At 34.0% G+C, this 20102-nt stretch overlaps 1 pseudogene; it reads left to right on the top strand.

Annotated features, from left to right (window-relative positions):
* The first annotated feature begins 13346 nt into the window (after nucleotides 1–13346).
* LOC150038101 (uncharacterized) lies at nucleotides 13347–16144 on the top strand (annotated as a pseudogene).
* Nucleotides 16145–20102: the final 3958 nt, after the last annotated feature.

Below are 20102 nucleotides of genomic sequence, written 5' to 3'. Positions count from 1 at the left end.
TGGAAAAGAAAATGTTATTTTGCCTAGAGGAGCAAAATTTACAATTGATAATGTAATGTTCTTTAGTAATTGAAGGAAAATCTACTTAGTTTTAAAGATATATGTTGCAACGGTTATCAAATTGAGACTGATAGAAAGAATAATATGGAGTATATTTATATCATATCTACTATCTCATATGAAAAACATATACTAGAAGAGTTGTCTGCTTTATCTTCTAGATTATATTATACTAATATATGAGTAATTGAAATTATGCAACAATGAACCTGAAGTTCATGAATCTAAACATATTTACAATTTGGCATGACAGATTAGGTCATCCAGAGTCTATAATGATGAGAAGAATTATTGAGAATTCAAATGGACATCCATTGAAAAGCCAAAAAGATCATTCAATCTAATGAATTACCCTATGATGCTTGCTCTCAAGGCAAATTAATCATTAGATCATCACCAATCAAAGTGGGAGTTGAATCACCTGAATTTTTAGAATGAATTTATGGTGACATATATGGATCTATTAACTCACTAAGTGGACCATTTAAATATTTTATAGTATTAATAGACACATCTAGCAGATGGTCACATGTGTGCTTATTATCAAGTTGAAATTTTGCAGAGCACAATTTCCTAACTATACAATTAAATTCATTCGTTTTGATAATGCTGGTGAATTTACATCCTAAGCTCTTGATAATTATTGTATGTCAATTGAGATAAGTGTTAAAGATCCTGTAACTCATGTTCAGACACGAAATGGTTTAGCAGAATCATTCATAAAACGTTTGCAGTTAATTCCTAGACCATTGTTTATGAGAGCTAAGCTTCCTATATATGTTTGGGAACATGATATTTTGCATGCAACGTCACTTGTACGCATTAGGTCAGTATCTTATCATAAGTATTCATCATTATAATTGGCTTATGGCCATGAGCCAAATATTTCCCATCTGGTAATTTTTGGATGTGCAGTATATGTTCCAATTTCTTCACCACAACGTACTAAGATGGGTCCTCAAAGAAGGTTAGGAATATATATTGGATATGATTCCCAATCAATTATCAAATATCTTGAACCCCTAATGGGTGATGTATTTATTGCACGATTTGCTGATTGTCATTTTAATGAGACAAATTTTCTAACATTAAGGGAAGCACTAGAAGAAACGGGCTTTAATGTCGATTGGAAAAAGTGAAATCGGATGTATAATATCGGTTTTAAAAAAAAGCAGATCTTAGTTTTAAACCGACATTGAAGATGGGCTTTAATATCGGTTTTAAACCGACATTAAAGGTGTATTTTTTTTTCTTATTTTATTAAAAAATTAAACCCTATATCCGAATTCGATCTCCTTACGCTAACCCTTCTTCGCGCACTGCCTCCGTTCTCTTTTACCCAAACCCTATCGCTCGCCCGTCCGTTGATCTCCTTCATTGTTCGTCCGTCCGTCGATCTCCATGAAGTTTGCCGTCGGTCTTCGGGTACAAATCTGCCAGTGGGTCGAACTCCACCGTCCGTCCGTCGAACTCCGTCCGTTTGGTACAAAATAAACTTCACCGCCCATCCGTCCATCAATCTCCATCGATCTCCATCAAGTTTTCCATTGGTCTCTGTGGATACAAATCTGCCAGTAGGTCGAACTCTACCGTTCGTCCATCGAACTTCATCCGTTTGGTACAAAATAAACTTCACCGTCTGTCCGATGGTTTCAATCTCAGGTGGATTTTGTTGGGGTTTCTCTTTCTCTGCCTAATGGTTCTCATGTCACGTGGATTTTGTTGGGGATGTTTGTCTCATTACACATATTGTCTTGACTGGTGTTTTGTATGTTCCCGCTTTTGCTTTCAATCTCAGCTTCATCAGTGCATTAACACAACAATTACTATTACTATTAAATTTGATGGTAACAATTGTGTTCTTTAGGACAAGTTGTCTTTGACCATAATTGGCAAGGCTAGCTTATCTCATGGATGGTATGTTTTGGACAATGTTTCATATTTGCCAACTACTTGTGATGTATGCCCACCGGCTAGACCAAAAGCATTTGTCTTTTGCATCAAATAAATATGTCGTTGCTTATGTTTTTGAACTAATACATTGTGATGTTTGGGGACTACATCATATTGCTTCTCATGCTAGTTATCGTTGTTTTTTATTCATTGTTAGCTTTTCTTGAAGTATTTATAGAAAGAGTCTAACTCTAAGAACACAGTTTATTGTGATATTTGTTTGGATTGATGGAATTTTGAACTTTGTTGAGTTTTTGTTTTTTGGCTTTTCTTTTCATCGATAGGAACTGAGTCCTTGATATTGACTCATACAAAACACGGTCTAAGGACACAGTTATTGTGATATTTTTTTGGATTCAATACTTGATTTTAAGTGAAGTTTTTCATTTGTTAGGTTCAAGTTTGACGTATAAGGCTAAATTTTGATTCTTAGGGATTTGGAAGGAAGAAAGGAAGATTGCATTGGACGTGTTTAAGGAGGTTGACAAGTGGAGAAGGTGCACCCAATACAAAAAGGACTTCATAACAACATTAATAACAAGGACAAGGTAATATTTATAAGATGCTTATCTTAAAAGTCTATTTGTTCTAAATTTGTTGATGTTGCATATTTTACAATCATAATTTTATGCTTTTAATTTTTTCCTTGTTATTGTTTTTTCTTTTTTTTTGTAGATTAAGTTACAATCATGGATAAGTCATGGTTGAAAATGAATAGAATGGCAGCTGGATATGGTTTAGGGGTTGAGATGTTTATTAAAAATGGTCTACAACATTCAAATATACCAAATGTCATGAGTTTTCTATGTTTGAAGTGTGTTAATGCAAAGACTCTAGATGTGAACAAAATAAGAGAACACTTATTTTTTAATAGTATAGATCAAAGTTATCAGACTATGGATTTTTCATGGTGAATCATTACCGATTAAGAGAAACAATGAAAATGTGTCTACTAGTGAAAGAGACGAAGTTGATGAGGATGATGTTGATGTTGATGTTGATGACACAATTGGAATGTTTGAGTCTGCATACAATAACTATTTTAGTGGAAAATCCGATAAGAAGAATTATTAGATGATGTGAAGAAACCATTGTACCCAAATTGTAAAACTTTTTCCAAAATATCTGCATTGGTAAAGTTATATAATTTAAAAGCTAAATTTGGATGGAGCAATAAAAGTTTCACTGAGTTGTTGGAATTAATTCATGACATATTACCTAGTCCTAATGAAATTCCAACTTTTACTTATGAAGCAAAAAATATGTTGGGTACTCTTGAAGAAGATTCATGCACGTAGAAATGATTGTTGCTTGTTTAGAAAAGAACTCTCTAATACATTGGTATGTCAAGATGGAAGCTTCAAAAAAATTTAAATGAAAGGGCTAAGAATATCCCAACAAAAGTCATGTGGTATTTCCCCCCAATTCCAAGATTTGAAAGAATGTTTCGAAGTAAAGAAATAACAATTTATTGACGTGACATGCTAAAAAAAAATGGATGGTTTATTAAAACATCCCAAACAGCCCTATCGAGGAAAAAAATAGACAATTTGTGGCCAGAGTTTGGGTCAGAACCTAGAAATCTTCGTCTTGCTCTTTCGACAGATGGGATAAATCCACATGGAGATCTTGGTAGTAGATATAGTTGTTGGCCAGTGATGTTAGTGACGTACAATCTACCTCCATGGTTGTGCATGAAGCGGAATTTTTTTATGTTGACTGCATTAATATTTGGTCCTTAACAATCGAAAAATGACATAGATGTTTATTTAGCTCCGTTAGTAGATGACTTGAAAAAACTTTGGAAAGATGGGGTAGAATGTTACGATGCATATGAAGAACAACGTTTCATGCTTAAAGCCATTTTATTATGGACCATTAATGATTTTCCTACGTATGGTAACTTGTGTGGGTGTACAGTTAAAGGATATTTCATCCACTTATTTACCAAAAGGGAAGAAGATGGCATATCTCGGGCATCGCAAGTTTCTAACCTGCCATCATCCATATAGAAAACAAAAGAAAGCTTTTAATGGCGTACAAGAATTAGAATTTGGTCCAGAACCATTGAGTGGGGAAGAAATTCTTGCAGAAACAAGTAAGTATCAATATTCATTTGGTAAGAAAAGTATCAAAGAAAAGAACAGTGGAGATAGCACTTCAACTCATTGGAAGAAAAAATCTATTCTTTTCGAGTTAGAATACTAGAAGTATCTTGACGTGTGACACTGTTTAGACGTGATGCACATTGAAAAGAATGTATGTGCAAATCTTATTGGCACATTACTTGATATTCCCGGTAAAACAAAGGATGGAATAAACACTCGATTAGATTTGGTGGAACTGAACATTTGTAACGACCGGATCTTTACATATTATGGTCCGACCGCTACAACATGCATGCTTAGACTTTTCTATTATGAGATGAGTTTTGGTAAAAATCTCAAAAGAACATATCTAAGATTTTATTAATTAGGTAGAAAACTATATAAAAAGTTTATTTTACAAAACACCAGAATCCATAAAACACTAGCGTAGTGATACAAAAATGCATATGCCTATAATAGTGAGTTTGATGGTTGGCCATTTGAGCAACGTCCAGTTCTACCACCTACACTGTGTCCTTACCTATAAAGTTTGTAAAAATAGGATGAGTATATAATATACCTAGTAAGTAGTTCTCACATAGGGTAGTGACTAAATGCACAATCACATGCAACATGTCCTGAAAACATATGATTGGGACCGAAAACATATAATAACATGTGGTGGTCGGTTATGCTTCTAACGTAAATTTCTCCGCCCTAATAGGAAGATGAGGACTTAGGCGAAAACTAACCCATCTGGTGATTAGCGGGTTATGCAGTCAGTAGGGCCAGAGTCACATCCAACATCAACCATTAACATAAACGTAAGATTGGACTAAGGGGTGCAACCATACATACCCTGTTAGTCCTTAGCATAAACTTGACATAGAATTGGGTCTAGAGGGGTGCAACCATACATGCCCTACTAACCCTAGAAGCATAACCTTTATCTAATTAAAATTTAAGCTTATGAACAAACATAATGCATGGGGTCTCTTGTCGATAAACGTATTTTAAACATGTAATGCAACATAACAATAACATAATTATGCAACATATTAAAGGTAACTACCATGAAACACTTCAAGAGAGGGTGAGATAACTACTTACCTTAACTGCGATCCTAGTTATTCCTTATTATTCTTTATGGTTTAATCAGTAGAGCTTTCCCTCTTAAATTAGAAGGAAATTTGGGCAGCACTTCCCTTGTGTTTCCTTCTTCTAACTAACAGAATTACTTCACCCTTTTCACACGATTTTTACTACTGAGTTTTGTTTGAGAATCCATTTAGCTTCCAGCCTAAAGCCTCCTATTTATAGCCGTTTTCAGCTCTTCTCTGTGTGACAACTCATCCTACACCCGACTTCTTTAAAATTACTTAAGTTTAAGAATTTCTCTTAATAAGACACCTAATTTTGGCTAACGTTTGCCCTTACGTCTTCAACCTTTGTTTGTATTCAATTTTAGGGTTCTCCATGTATAATCTATAAGATCGTGGCCAAATTCCATGCATAATCCACGCTTATGTCCAAATCTCGCTCTTTCTGTTCTCAGAATCTCGTTCTCTCTAGCTTTCTCACTGGTTTGGCTCTCGTGACTCTCGCTCCTGCACTCGCTCTCTCTTCCGCTCTCTCCAATTGTCTCGCTGAGAATCTCGCTCTCTCCACTCTCGCTCTCTCCAATTTTCTCTCCAATCTACCAGTTTTCACGCGTGGGTTGCCTTCACTGCTTGTGGATTCCACTTCCCCGTTTTAACTCTTTCAAATTTTAAGAGTATATGGGCAATTAATTCACCTCCAATTCTTCCAATGAGCAGTGCCCAAACAAAAAGTTATCTACTGTCCTTTGTCTTCTAAATTAGCTAGCGTCCAACTTCTAATTAATTCTCCTTGATTCTACCCCCTTATTCATTATTTTTTGGATAATTAATAAATTTCTTGTTTTTTTTCCAATTCTAAATTTCCACCCGATTTTCCTATTAAGTTTATATCTTTTTCATTCTTAATTATATATTTTATTTTTTTACATTTACCACCCCTTTAAATAAAATTTCGTCCTACTTAACATTTGACATTTAATTTCCTGTAGTGTATGCGTACAAATTTTGGTTGTTACATTCTTCCCCCCTTAAGAACTTTCGTCCTCGAAAGTTTCTTGGTTCTTAAACAGATAAAGGTATTTGACTTTCAACTCTTCTTCTCGTTCCCATGTAGCTTCTTCTACTTGCTGATTTCTCCAGAGAACCTTCACAAAACTTATTTCTCGATTACGAAGTGACTTCTTTTCTCTTGCTAGGATGCAAACTGGAGTCTCTTCATATTCCAAGTTTTCACTTATTTGTAGAGGTTCATAATTTACTACATGTGATGGGTCAAACACGTATTTCCGAAGCATTGATACATGAAAGACATTATGTATTGTAGAAAGGGTAGGTGGTAATGCTAATCGATAAGCTACTTGGCCAATACGTTCTAATATTTCAAAGGGTCCAATAAAGTGGGGCTAAGTTTGCCTTAATGCAGGTCTTGCAATTAACTGTGCTATTCGAGTTGTGAAGGTTTCTGGTATTAGTGAGATCTTAGCTCTTTCAAGGTCATCCATTATGTATTTGGAGATGGTAATTAGCGCTGCTGTATGAGCTGACTTTCTGCTAAGAGCATCAGCAACAATGTTAGCTTTTCCTGGATGATAGAGGATCTCACAGCCATAATCTTTGACTAATTCTAACCATCTTCGTTGCCTCATATTTAACTCTTTTTGTGTAAAGAAGTACTTAAGGCTTTTATGATCTGTATAAATTTGGATCTTTTTCCCATATAAGTAATGTCTCCATATCTTTAGGGCAAAGACTACGGCAGCTAACTCCAAGTCATGAACGGGATAATTTTGTTCATAAGGTTTTAGTTGTCTTGAAGCATATGCTATTACTTTTTCGTGTTGCATCAATACACAACCAAGCCCCTTCTTTGATGCGTTACTGTACATAATTAAACCCCCTGATCCGTCAGGTATAGTGAGAATAGGAGCTATGGTAAACTTTTCTTTTAGTTCCTGGAAGCTTTACCCACATGCTTGATTCCAGACAAAAGGATTATTCTTCTTGGTGAGGTTAGTTAAGGGTAATGCTATACTTGAGAAATTCTTTGCAAATTGTCTATAATATCCTGCTAATCCAAGGAAGCTACGCACTTCGCTGACTGTTGTTGGGCGAGGCCACTTGCTAACTGTTTCAGTCTTAGCAAGATCCACTGAGATTCCTTCTTGCTTTACAATATACCCTAGGTAGGCGACTTGTCACGTCCAAAACTCACACTTGGAGAATTTGGCATATAACTTTTCATTTCTTAATATGGAAAGGACGTCCCTAAGATGTTTTTCATGTTCTGCCTTAGACTTGGAATAGACCAAAATATCATCTATAAATATGATCACGAAGTTATCAAGATAGTCCTTAAAAATTCTATTCATCAAGCCCATGAATGCTGCTCGGGCATTCGTTAATCCAAAGGGCATCACAATGAATTCATAATGCCCATATCTTGTTTGGAAAGCAGTCTTGGGTATATCAGACTCCTTGATTCGTAGTTGATGATATCCATATCGTAAATCTATTTTGGAGAATACTGAGGCTCCTTGTAATTGGTCAAATAGGTCATCAATGCGTGGGAGTGGGTACTTATTCTTTATTGTCAACTTATTCAACTCCCGATAATCTATACATAAACGCATTGATCCATCCTTTTTCTTAACAAATAAGACAAGTGCTCCCCATGGAGACACGCTAGGGCGTATAAATCCCTTATCTAACAATTCTTGTAATTGTATTTTGAGTTCTTTTAATTCCGCAGGTGCCATTCTATATGGTGCTTTAGATATTGGTTCAGCTCCGGGAATTAAATCTATACAAAATTCTATTTCTCAACTAGGTGGTAAACTTGGTAGCTCTTCTGGGAATACATCTTTAAATTCTCTTATTACGGGAATAGCCTTAATTTCATCCGTTTGGTTTCGTAAATCCCCTACACTTGCTAAATATGCCCAAGCCCCATGGTTGAGCAAATGTTTAGTTTTTAAGGCTGAAATTATTCTTGGGGCTGATGGTATATTAGAACTTTTAAACTTAAACTTGGTTCCTGTTGGAAAGGTGAATATGACCTCTTTATTTTCGCAATCTATGCTTGCATAGTTTGCTGCTAACCAATCCATACCTAGTATTATGTCAAAATCATTTATGTCTAGGATGATAAGGGTCACCCCTAGTTTATGTCCTGATACTGACAATTCATAGTTTTCTACTACTGAGTTGGCCAACATAGATACTTCGGCAGGAGTAGCTACGGATAGAATGTAGCCTGAGGGCTTTGATGTTAATTGAGCATGTTGTGCAAATGTTGTAGAGATGAATGAATGACTAGAGCCCGAATCAAATAAAGTGAAGGCATAATACCCAAGGATGGATAATGTACCTGTAACAATTGCATCTTGGTCCTCTGCCTCTTGACGTATAACAGCAAACACCCGTCCTTTCTGTTGTTGGGTAACCTTGTTACTAGTAGGCTGGGTGGTCTGGGTAGTTGATACTTGGTTGATGAACTTTGGGCAAGCCTTTGCATAGTGACCCGTCTGGCCGCAGTTGAAACACACCCCTAAGTTTCGAAAACATTGCCCCTGATGGTGTTTTCCACAATTTCTGCACTTAAGATATGTGAATGTTTGACTCTCCTATTGTGACTGTACGCTCTGAGCGCTTTGAGAAATTTTTTTTGCTTGCCGTTGTGAACATTGGAAGCCCTGTTGGGTGAATTTCCTCTTTTGATTTGGCATGAATCCTCGTTCAGAAGTTGAGGTTTTAGCAGCAAGATCTACTTCCATGAGTAAGGCCGACTCGAGGGCAAGGGCATACTCTTTGTGTCGGAAAGCAGTAACAATGCCTCGAATGCCTTCTCTTAATCCCCAAATAAACCTTTCTACCTTCTTCTCTTCTGTGTCCACTAGTTGAGGGACAAAGTGGGACAAGCGATCAAATTTTTGTTCATACTCTGCCACCGACATGTTCTCTTGACGAAGATTAAGAAATTCCACTTCCTTTTGATATCTCACTGTCAAAGGGAAATACTTGTTGTAAAAAGCCTGACAGAATTGCTGCCACGAGACTGTACCTTTGATTGTTCTTTGTGTGGATTCCCACCAGAACTTTGCATCGCTTCTCAATTGAACTTCCTGAATTCTCGAATGATCTTCGAGTCATTTGTATCATTGGTTATTGGTGTGGTGGACGAGGTTTTGTTTCCATTACTCATATTTTGTATTAGTATTTTTAGCGCCTCTGGTGTAAGTAACACGTAAGGCGTCTGTCCATGACCTTGATTTTGATCCCTTGTGGATTCACTTCGAGGTCTACCTCGTCGTGTTGGAGCCCTTTGTGGTGGCATATGGTACACACATTTTATTTTCATAATAAGGAAGCGATCTAATTTTAATTATTATTATTTTTTTAACTCATACCTTATGTTTACTAAATTATTTACTAAATTACTTGTTTGAAAATTCCACTTACCAGCGTATTTGACATAACGGTGGGCATCACTTAACAAGCCGAACCATCAACATCACGACTCTTCTAATTAATGGAGCCTAATTGGCTCAAATGCTCTGATACCAACCTGTAACGACCAGATCCTTACATATTATGGTCCGACCGGTACGACATGCATGCTTAGACTTTTCTATTATGAGATGAGTTTTGGTAAAAATCTCAAAAGAACATATCTAAGATTTTATTAATTAGGTAGAAAACTATATAAAAAGTTTATTTTACAAAAGACCAGAATCCATAAAACACTAGCGTAGTGATACAAAAATGCATATGCCTATAATAGTGCGTTTAATGGTTGGCCATTTGAGCGACGTCTAGTTCTACCACCTACGTTGTATCCTTACCTACAAAGTCTGTAAAAATAGGATGAGTATATAATATACCCAGTAAGTAGTTCTCACATAGGGTAGTGACCAAATGCACAATCACATGCAACATGTCCTGAAAATATATGATTTGGACTGAAAACATATAATAACATGTGGTGGTCGGTTATGATTCTAACGTAAATTTCTCCACCCTGATAAGAAGATGAGGACTTAGACGAAACTAACCCATCTGATGATTAGTGGGTTATGCAGTCAGTAGGGTCAGAGTCGCATCTAACATCAACCATTAACATAAACGTAAGATTGGACTAGAGGGGTGACACCATACATACCATGTTAGTCCCTAGCATAAACTTGACATAGAATTGGGTCTAGAAGGGTGCAACCATACATGCCCTGCTAGCCCTAGAAGCATAACCTTTATCTAATTAAAATTTAATCTTATGAACAAACATAATGCATGGGGTCCCTTGTCGATAAACGTATTTTAAACATGTAATGCAACATAACAATAACATAATTATGCAACATATTAAAGATACACTACCATGAAACACTTAAAGAGAAGGTGAGATAACTACTTACCTTGACTGCGATCCTAGTTATTCCTTATTATTCCTTATGGTTTAATCAGTAGAGCTTTCCCTCTTAAATTAGAAGGAAATTTGGGCAGCACTTCCCTTGCGTTTCCTCCTTCTAGCTAACAGAATTACTTCATCATTTTCACACGATTTTTTCTATTGAGTTTTGTTTGAGAATCCGTTTAGCATTCAGCCTAAAGCCTCCTATTTATAGCCGTTTCCAGCTTTTCTCTGTGTGACAACTCATCTTACACCTGGCTTCTTTAAAATTACTTAGGTTTAAGAATTTCTCTTAATAAGACACCTAATTTTGGTTAACGTTTGCCCTTACGTCTTCAACCTTTGTTTGTATTCAATTTTAGGGTTCTCCATGTATAATCTATAAGATCGTGGCCAAATTCAATGCATAATCCACTCTTCTGTCCAAATATCGATCTTTCTGTTCTCAGAATCTCGCTCTCTCTAGCATTCTCGCTGGTTTGGCTCTCGCTCTCGCTCTCGCTCTCGCTGGTTTGGCTCTCGCTCTCACTCTCACTCTCGCTTTCACTCTCGATCTCTCTCCCGCTCTCGCTCTCGCTCCCACTCTTTTCCACTGTCTTGCTGAGAATCTCGCTCTCTCCACTCTCACTCTCTCCAATTAGTCCACTCTCACTCTCTCCATTTTTCTCTCCAATCTTGCTAGTTTTCACTTGTGGGTTGCCTTCACTGCTTGTGGATTCCACTTCCCCGTTTTAACTCTTTCAAATTTTAAGAGTATATGGGCAATTAATTCACCTCCAATTCTTCCAAGGAGCAGTGCCCAAACAAAAAGTTATCTACTGCCCTTTGTCTCCTAAATTAGCTAGCGTCCAACTTCTAATTAATCCTCTCTGATTCTGCTCCCTTATTCATTATTTTTTAGATAATTAATAAATTTCTTATTTTTTTTCCAATTCTAAATTTCCACTCGGTTTTCCTATTAAGTTTATATATTTTTCATTCTTAATTATATATTTTATTTTTTTACATTTACCACCCCTTTAAATAAAATTTCGTCCTGCTTAACATTTGACATTTAATTTCATGTAGTGTATGCGTACAAAATTAGGTTGTTACAACATTATATCAGAGTTTACCCCTCAAGTAGGAGAGAAAAAAGTATTTTTACCTCCCACATGCTATACATTAACACGAGCTGAGAAATTGAGCTTTTGTAAAGTACTATCGAAAATTAGAGTACCTGAAGGCTATTCATCGAACATTCAAAGTTTAGTGTCGCTCACAGATTTGAAACTTTACAGACTTAAATCGCATGACCATCATGTTCTTATGCAATAATTATTACCGGTAGCCATTCATGATATTTTACCCAAACATGTAAGACTTACAATTACTCACCCATGCTTCTTCTTTAATGCTATATGTTGCAAGGCGATCGATTCATCTCAGTTAAAGGGTATGCAAGAGGATATCGTTGTCACCCTATGCCTCTTAGAGAAATATTTTCCTCCATCATTCTTCACAATAATGGTACACCTTGTAGTGCATCTCGTAAGAGAAGCTAAGTTTTGTGGACCTATTTATTTGAGGTGTATGTATCCTTTTGAACGACACATAAAAGTGTTGAAAACTTATGTACGAAATAGAAATCGACCAGAAGGATGTGTTGGAGAAAATTATATTGTTGAAGAGACTATAGAGTTTTGTTCTGAATTTGTATATGGTGTTAATTCTATTGGGCTAAACTCATTAACAAAAAAAAGTGAATTCAAACATTGATAGAGGATTGTCAGCTGCTTCTTTTATCAGATCGAGTAAGGATGAGTTGGATCAAGCTCATCTTTATGTCATTCAAAATGTAAATGATGTGCTTTCTTATGTCGAGTATGTAGATCTCCATCTTATTCTCGTTTGAGGTTACTTGATTATTCAATAATCTACTAACTTTGTCATTTATAATAGGCAACATATGGATATTTTTTCTAAGTTGAATTCTGGGAAAAATAAAAGTAGAAAGTGGCTTCAAGAAGAGCATAATCGTACATTCAATCGGTGGTTGTCCACACAGGTAATCTCTAGAGACCTACTATTTAATGTATAATTAAATGTTAACTACTAAAATATTATGAAATATATCATAGGTTGCACTAGCTCTCGAAGTTCCCAAAAATTCCATATCGCCTTCTTTGAGATGAATAGCTGATGGGCCTTGTCCAACTATGGCAAATATTCTGGTTATGTGGTAAATGGTTACTACTATCACATAAAGAATCGCGGTGATTTAGAAGGGTTCAAAATATTGGAGTTACTATAACGGCTACCGCAATGCAAGTCTCTAGTGCTAAGGATAAAAGGCCCGTCATGTCAGATATGACCTTTTATGGTGTAATACAAGAAATATGGAGCTTGACCATCATGGATTATCATTTATTTTATTCAAATGTAATTGGGTTGAGAATAGAACTGGAGTCAAAACAGACGAGTTTGGGTTTACTATAGTGGACCTCAATTGTATTGGAAAATGCCCAATGTTGATACATTTACTGAGATTGATGATACAACATCCATATACATTAGACATGATTGTGAGGGTCGATGGGTTGATAAATAATGTATTAAACATGGTATGTCATTTACTATAGTTATATGTATTTAAATATTAAGATTATATGTTTTTTATGTGAGTATATATATATATATATATATTTTGTGCAGATTTACATGGAAACTTCAACAAGTAACAGCGAGGATGATAGAAATATGATCCCACAAAAACATAGCAGAATAAGTATACCACGTGGCCCAACTACAATGTCTGAGTTGGCACCAATAAGGACATCTGGCCAACGGTTGACTATCGATTATAATGAACATGGACAACCGGTTGGATCTGGAGCAAAGAAGATGCAGAGTTATATAGGAGTTTGTGTTTGAAAACAAATTTCTATAACGTATGATTCTTGGAAAAAAGTTCCAAACCATTTAAAAGACAAACTTTTTGATTGTGTAGCGGTATGTTTTCTAAACTTTTAATTCATGTGCATAGTAGTTTATTAGTTTATTGTTAACTACTTTTTTCATTGTGCAGATGTCGTTCAATGTGGACTCTAAGTCCAAACATTGTATACTAATGTCTGCATCTAGGAAGTTTCGAACTTTCAAGACAACGTTGACTCAAAAGTTCATACTTCCATTTAAGGATGAACCCTCGGTCTTGTAATTTCCACCCCAACAATATTCTCATATAGAGCAAGATCATTGGACATCGTTCGTCAATGAATGATTGAGTGAAGAATGGGAGGTAAGTCATTCACAATAAATTACATGTCAACATTATCATTGTTTTGATAGGTAACTTCAACTAGATTTGTTGTACAGAAAACAGTCATCTTCAAAAAGAAAGACGTGTGAAATGTGTATATAATCACCATATTTCTTGGAAAGGCTACGTAAATCTTGCCTAAGAATTAGTGAGTTATTCGACTTAAATTAAATCTTTTATTCTAATATGTTTATGCTAATTAAATATGTATGTCATGTAGAACCTATCGAATGACCCTTCTTATCGGGCGACTTTATGGAAAGAAGCAAGAAAATGAAAGAATAATGAATACTCTAATGAAGTTACTCGAGAATGTGCCAATCGGATTGTAAGTATATATTATGCAAAATTTAAGATGACATATATATAAGTTTAATATGATATAGATATTGTGTGAAAATTGTAATATGTTTTACAAGATAAATTGACTGAAGTTCATGAAGGTGAAGATGTTCTCACCGAAGCATTGAGTATGGAAGAACATTGGGGACATGTTAGAGGAATGGATGATTTTGTTTCCCATTCTCAATATTTCAAATTAGCAAAACCAAAGCCCTCTATGAGCCAAGAAATTGAAGGAGGCTCTAGTAAAAAAAAAATGTTCGACATGATAAAGTGTCAAGAGAAAGAACTCGCAGCAAACAATCTCATCAGTCCAAAACATCAATTGGAAGTGTTGCACTAAGTGCATCTGAAGAAGATACTGAGAAGATGTCTAAAGAAGATTTGGAGGTAATTTATTTGTTGTGACTTTTAAATTTTAATCATATTGTACGTGCTTAACCATGCATGACATAAGTTCTTTTAAATTTGTTAAGGAGACACCATGCCACTTGGCTATAGGAACTGTAGATAATATTGTTGCAGTAGCCACAGCATTTGATGATGATGTGTCATGCTTAACTGTTAAAGTTCTGATTGACATTGTCATTGGAGAAGATTTGCCTATACCAATTCCTGTGAAGGGTAAAATAGAGTTCTTAAAGCAAGCAATGGGCAACTTCGTAAAATGGCCTCGTGAACTTGTAGTTATGGTTGATGAGAAAAAAGTATGTCTCTTTTTTAGTATATGAGTTTGGTTATTTATTATTTTTCCTACTTTGAATTTTTGTAACTTTGGTTATGGTAGGATCATTCACCAATTAAGAGCTTAAGCCAGTTCTCCAAATATACTAACGTAAATTTGGACGAGCATATATTTGGAAGAGACAAATTTATTTATTTAGGCCGCGATGATCTGATCCAATATTGCAATATGGTTGAAATAGGCTACATGTGTATTTTGACATACATTGCGTAAGTATTACTCATCTAGATTCACTCATGTATACTTTGTTTCATGTTGATAAATAATAACTTTTACTTTGTTTAGGTATCTTTGGGATGAATGTGGTTGTGATATTATGAAGAAGTTTTTTTTAAAATTGATCAAGCAAGAATATCGCCACATGTGAAGTCTCAAGATATCCAATCCAAAAATTTAGCCAATCAACTAGAATTGGCTAATTTAGACCAATTAGTCCTCATTCCATATAACACAGAGTAAGTAGATACAAGTTCTTAAGTTATTTTTAATTTGTATTATACATGTACTAATATTTCAAAATTGTTGCTTATTATAGTTATCATTGGATATTGATTGTAATCAATCTACAAGAAAATTGTGTTTATGTTTTGGACTCTCTTCGAAGTAAGGTTCAAGAGGATTTTCATGGAGTTATAAATATGTAAGTGTAATTGAACTTTCTTAGCTCTTAATTGAAGTATTTATGTTTAACTAATGTTTTTAAACTATTTAGTGGATTAAAAACATGGCAAGTCAAGCACGATCTCCAACACTATTGGTCTTCTCCAAAATGGAAACCTGTAAAGATAAATTTGCATTCATTTTTTAACAATTTATGTTCATTTGACTTCTTTATAACAAGTTAACAATTGTTTTCAACTTCTTTATATGCAGTGCCCTCGTCAATTAGATTCTGTAGGATGCGGGTACTATGTGCAAAAATATATACACGAAATAGTGCATAATCCTACTACTCCTATTACTAGCCTCGTACGTAAATTATTTATTTTTTTATATAGTAGTAGCTTTAATTTAATAAATGGACGTAAACTTATGTTGAATTTATCTTTTTTTTCCTTTTTGTAGTTCAATACAAAAGCTGCATATACGCAAGGAGAGATCGATGTAATTTGGACCCAATGGGCAAGTTTTATTGGCCGATTTGTGTAAGGATGTAATTCTTGTTTTTTGTCTCAATAGAATGTAAATGCTAGCTTAGAATGAATGTAAATTTATCTAACCATGATCTTTTTGAATGGAATTAGTACTAATTGATATTTGTGAATGAGAGAAATGATGGCTTGGTGTAAGTATTCTATGAAAGTCTGATTTTGGTATTGTGATTCTTGTTTGTGGATAAATTTATAGGTGGAAGACATGATCTGTTTATTATTGGAAGATTTAAGTGTAATATATTTTTTGTATTCATGGGGTATTCGGTGTTAAATATTCATGGAATTAGTACTAATTGATATTTGTGAATGAGAGAAATGATAACTTTGGTGTAAGCTATATTCTATGAAAGTCTGGTTCTGGTATTGTTTTGCAAATTTTGGTGGATAAATTCATACGGAAGACAAATATTGATGAGTATATGTAATGGATTGGAAATATTGATTCTTGTTTGTGGATAAATTCGTATGTGGAAGATAAATATTGAGGGGCTCGCCATGCAAATTTTTTTATACTTTTTAGTATAAAACAACGACGGACATTTCCTGACCCAACATGAGACATATAATGTCGTTTTTAACTTATTTGACCAAAAAAATGGATTCGACAATGGAATTTTTTTAAAAAAAACGGATGGATTCGGGCTTCAATGTCGGTTAAGAATTAAAAAAAAATAGGCTTTAATGTCGGTTGCAACCGACAGGCTTTAATCACTAAAGACCTTTAATGTTGGTTGTAACTGACATTAAAGACCTTCAATGTCGGTTGCAACCGACATTGAAGGCTGTGTTATTGGTGTTATTGAAGCCCTTTAATGTCGGTTTAAAACAAACATTAAAGGCAATCGACATTAAAAGGGCTTTAACAACACTATCTTTAATGTCGGTTGTCAACCAACATTAAAGCCCTTTAATGTCGTCCGAATTTCTTCTAGTGAAGGAATTAAGAAGTTGGAAAATGAAATTACATGGAATGCATTGTTATTATCTCATTTAGATCCTCATATAGATCAATATAAACTTGCAAATAAGTTATCAAATGCATTTATAGATACAAAGAAAGTAACTAAGTCACATATACCAGCTACAAACATTCCATAAAAATTTGATATTCCAACACAATAAGTTGTCACTAATGAGTCTAGAACACGCCAGAAGGTTGGTAGACCAGTGGGTTCCAAAGATAAAAATCCTTGAAAAAGAAAAATAATTAATAGTAAAAAAGACTTGGTTGAGGATGCAAATACTCATGAAGAAATTCATGACATGGCTAATGAAGAAGGTGGAATACAAAAAGATAATAATGAAATTTTAATAAATTATGTCATGACAAAAAAAGATAGAATTGAACTCATATAGTTATTGACAAAATTCTTGCGTATAATGTTGATCTTGATATTATATCTGAAAATGAGGATTTTGAACCGAAATCTATTGAAGAATGTCAACATATAAAAGATTGACTTCAGTGGAAAGAAACAATCGAAGTAAAATTAAACTCACTTTCAAAATGTTTGGACCAGTAGTCTAAACACCAGAAGGTGTCAAACCTGTAAGATACAAATAGGTATTTGTGAGGAAAAGAAATGAAATAATGAGGTCATAAAAGATATAAAGCAAGATTAGTTGCACAAGGTTTTTCACAAAGATCTGGTATTGATTATAAAGAGATGTATTCTCCGGTGGTGGATGCAACTATACTAAGATATTTAATTGGTCTGACTGTGTATAAAAGTCTAGATATGCATCTTATGAATGTAGTCACAACATATTTATATGGATCTCTTGATAATGATATTTATATGAGAATCCCAAAAGGATTTAAGGTGCCTAAAACATATAAACCAAATTCTCGGGAATTGTATTCAATAAAGTTACAGAGATTGCTACATGGATTGAAACAATCAGGACGAATGTGGTACAATTGCCTGAGTAGATATTTGTTGAACGAAGAATATCAAAACAATCCTATATGTCAATGTGTTTTTATAAAGAAATCACAGTCAGAATTTGCTAATATAATTATATATGTTGACGACTTAAATATAATTGGACTCCTAAAAAGCTTTCAAAGGCTATAGAATAATTTAAGAAAGAACTAGAGATGAAAGATCTCGGAAAAACAAAATTTTTTCTTGGCTTGCAAATTGAGCATTTAGCAGATGAGATATTTGTTCATTGGTCAACTTATACTGGAATAGTTTTGAAAAGATTTTATATGGAAAAAGCACATTCATTGAACATTCCAATGGAAGTTCGTTTACTAGATGTGAAGAAAGATATATTTCGACCTCGAGATGATAATGAAGAACTTTTTAGTCCTGATGTACTATATCTTAGTGCAATTGGTGCACTTATATATCTTGTTAATAATACAAGACTAGATATTGCATTTTCAGTAAATTTATTAGCAAGATATAGTTTTTCTCCAACAAAAAGACATTAGAATAAAATTAAGCATATACTCCGTTATCTCCGAGGAACGATCTACATGGGTTTGTTTTATTCAAATAAATCAAATTTTTGATCTAGTTGGTTATGTAGATTCTCGATATTTATCTGATTCACACAAAGCTACATCTCAAACAGGTTATCTGTTCACATGTGAAGGAACTACTATATCATGACGATCGGCGAGACAAACCATAACAGCTACTTCCTCAAATTATGCTGAAATTCTTATAATTCACGAGACTAGTCGAGAATGTATATGGCTAAGATCAATGATTCAGCATGTTCGTGGAACATGTGGTTTGTTTCTAGTAAAAATCTTCCAACGATGTTATATGAAGACAACACAGTATGCATATCCCAAATCAAAGGATAATATATTAAAAGTGATAGAACAAAACATATTTCATCGAAAGTTTTCTACACTCATGATCTTGAAGAAAATGACGACATCACTGTACAAAAAATTTGTTGAAAGATAACCTAACAGACTTACTTACAAAGGCATTACCTACCGCAATCTTTGAAAAACAGGTGCACAATATTGGAATGCGGCAACTCAAAGATCTCAAGTGATATTTCCATGGGGGGATTAAATATACATTTTAAGAGTATCAGATTATATGAAATTTGTACTATTTTTTCTTCACAATGATTTTTTTTCCTAGTGGATTTTTTCCTAGTAAGGTTTTAATGAGACATATTTCATACATAATGAGCATCTAAAGAGGAGTATTATAAATATGTTAACTTAGGTGTAATGTAGATGCTCATAATTAGTGTCTATTGGCCATATGTCACTTATCTATTACCCCATGTGTCTCTAGATTACATACTAGTAATATCCATATAATCCACCTCCTACTTGCCAAATTGCCTATAAATAATGGCATTTGGTGGATTTCAAAAAACAAATATATATTGGGGATCAATCCAAAAAGTTGGAAGAAAGTAGAGAAATCTGTTTTTTGTTATTTTATTTACTTTTTATTATTTATTTGTTTTATTCTATATTATTATATTGTATTATATTTTCTCCATATCCGTATTCTCGTTGTGTGCTGTTGTACTTTTCAAATTCACAATACAAATATGTTTTTGGTTTTTTGTTTATAAAAATAGAAAACCAAAAATTGTAACCAAACAGATATGCTTTTTGGTTTTTAAAAACTGAAAATCAAAAATAAATTTTCAAAAACTAAAAATCAAATGATTTTTGGAATGTGCCTAATGTATTCCATTTTAATATAAGTGAATTGGTTTTGTAAATATTTCAGTTTTTTGTTTTAATGTTTTTGGTTTTTGTTTTTTTGTTTTTAGTTTTTTTTCAAAAAAACATTAATGTTTTATAACTGTTTTCTTTGTTTTCATAAAACAGAAAATCATTTATTTTTAATTTTTTAAAATATAGTCTATAAACACTCATTTCACCTCAAATTTTTTAAGCTTTATTATCTATTTTTTTTTTCAAAAATAAAGAAAAAAATTTGAAAACTAAAAAAGGA

Source organism: Benincasa hispida, chromosome 2 (genome assembly GCF_027475165.1).
Source record: "Benincasa hispida cultivar pf3 chromosome 2, pf3_genome.v1.1, whole genome shotgun sequence".
Classification (NCBI taxonomy): domain Eukaryota; kingdom Viridiplantae; phylum Streptophyta; class Magnoliopsida; order Cucurbitales; family Cucurbitaceae; genus Benincasa; species Benincasa hispida.
This window is presented reverse-complemented; position numbering and strand designations above follow the sequence as displayed.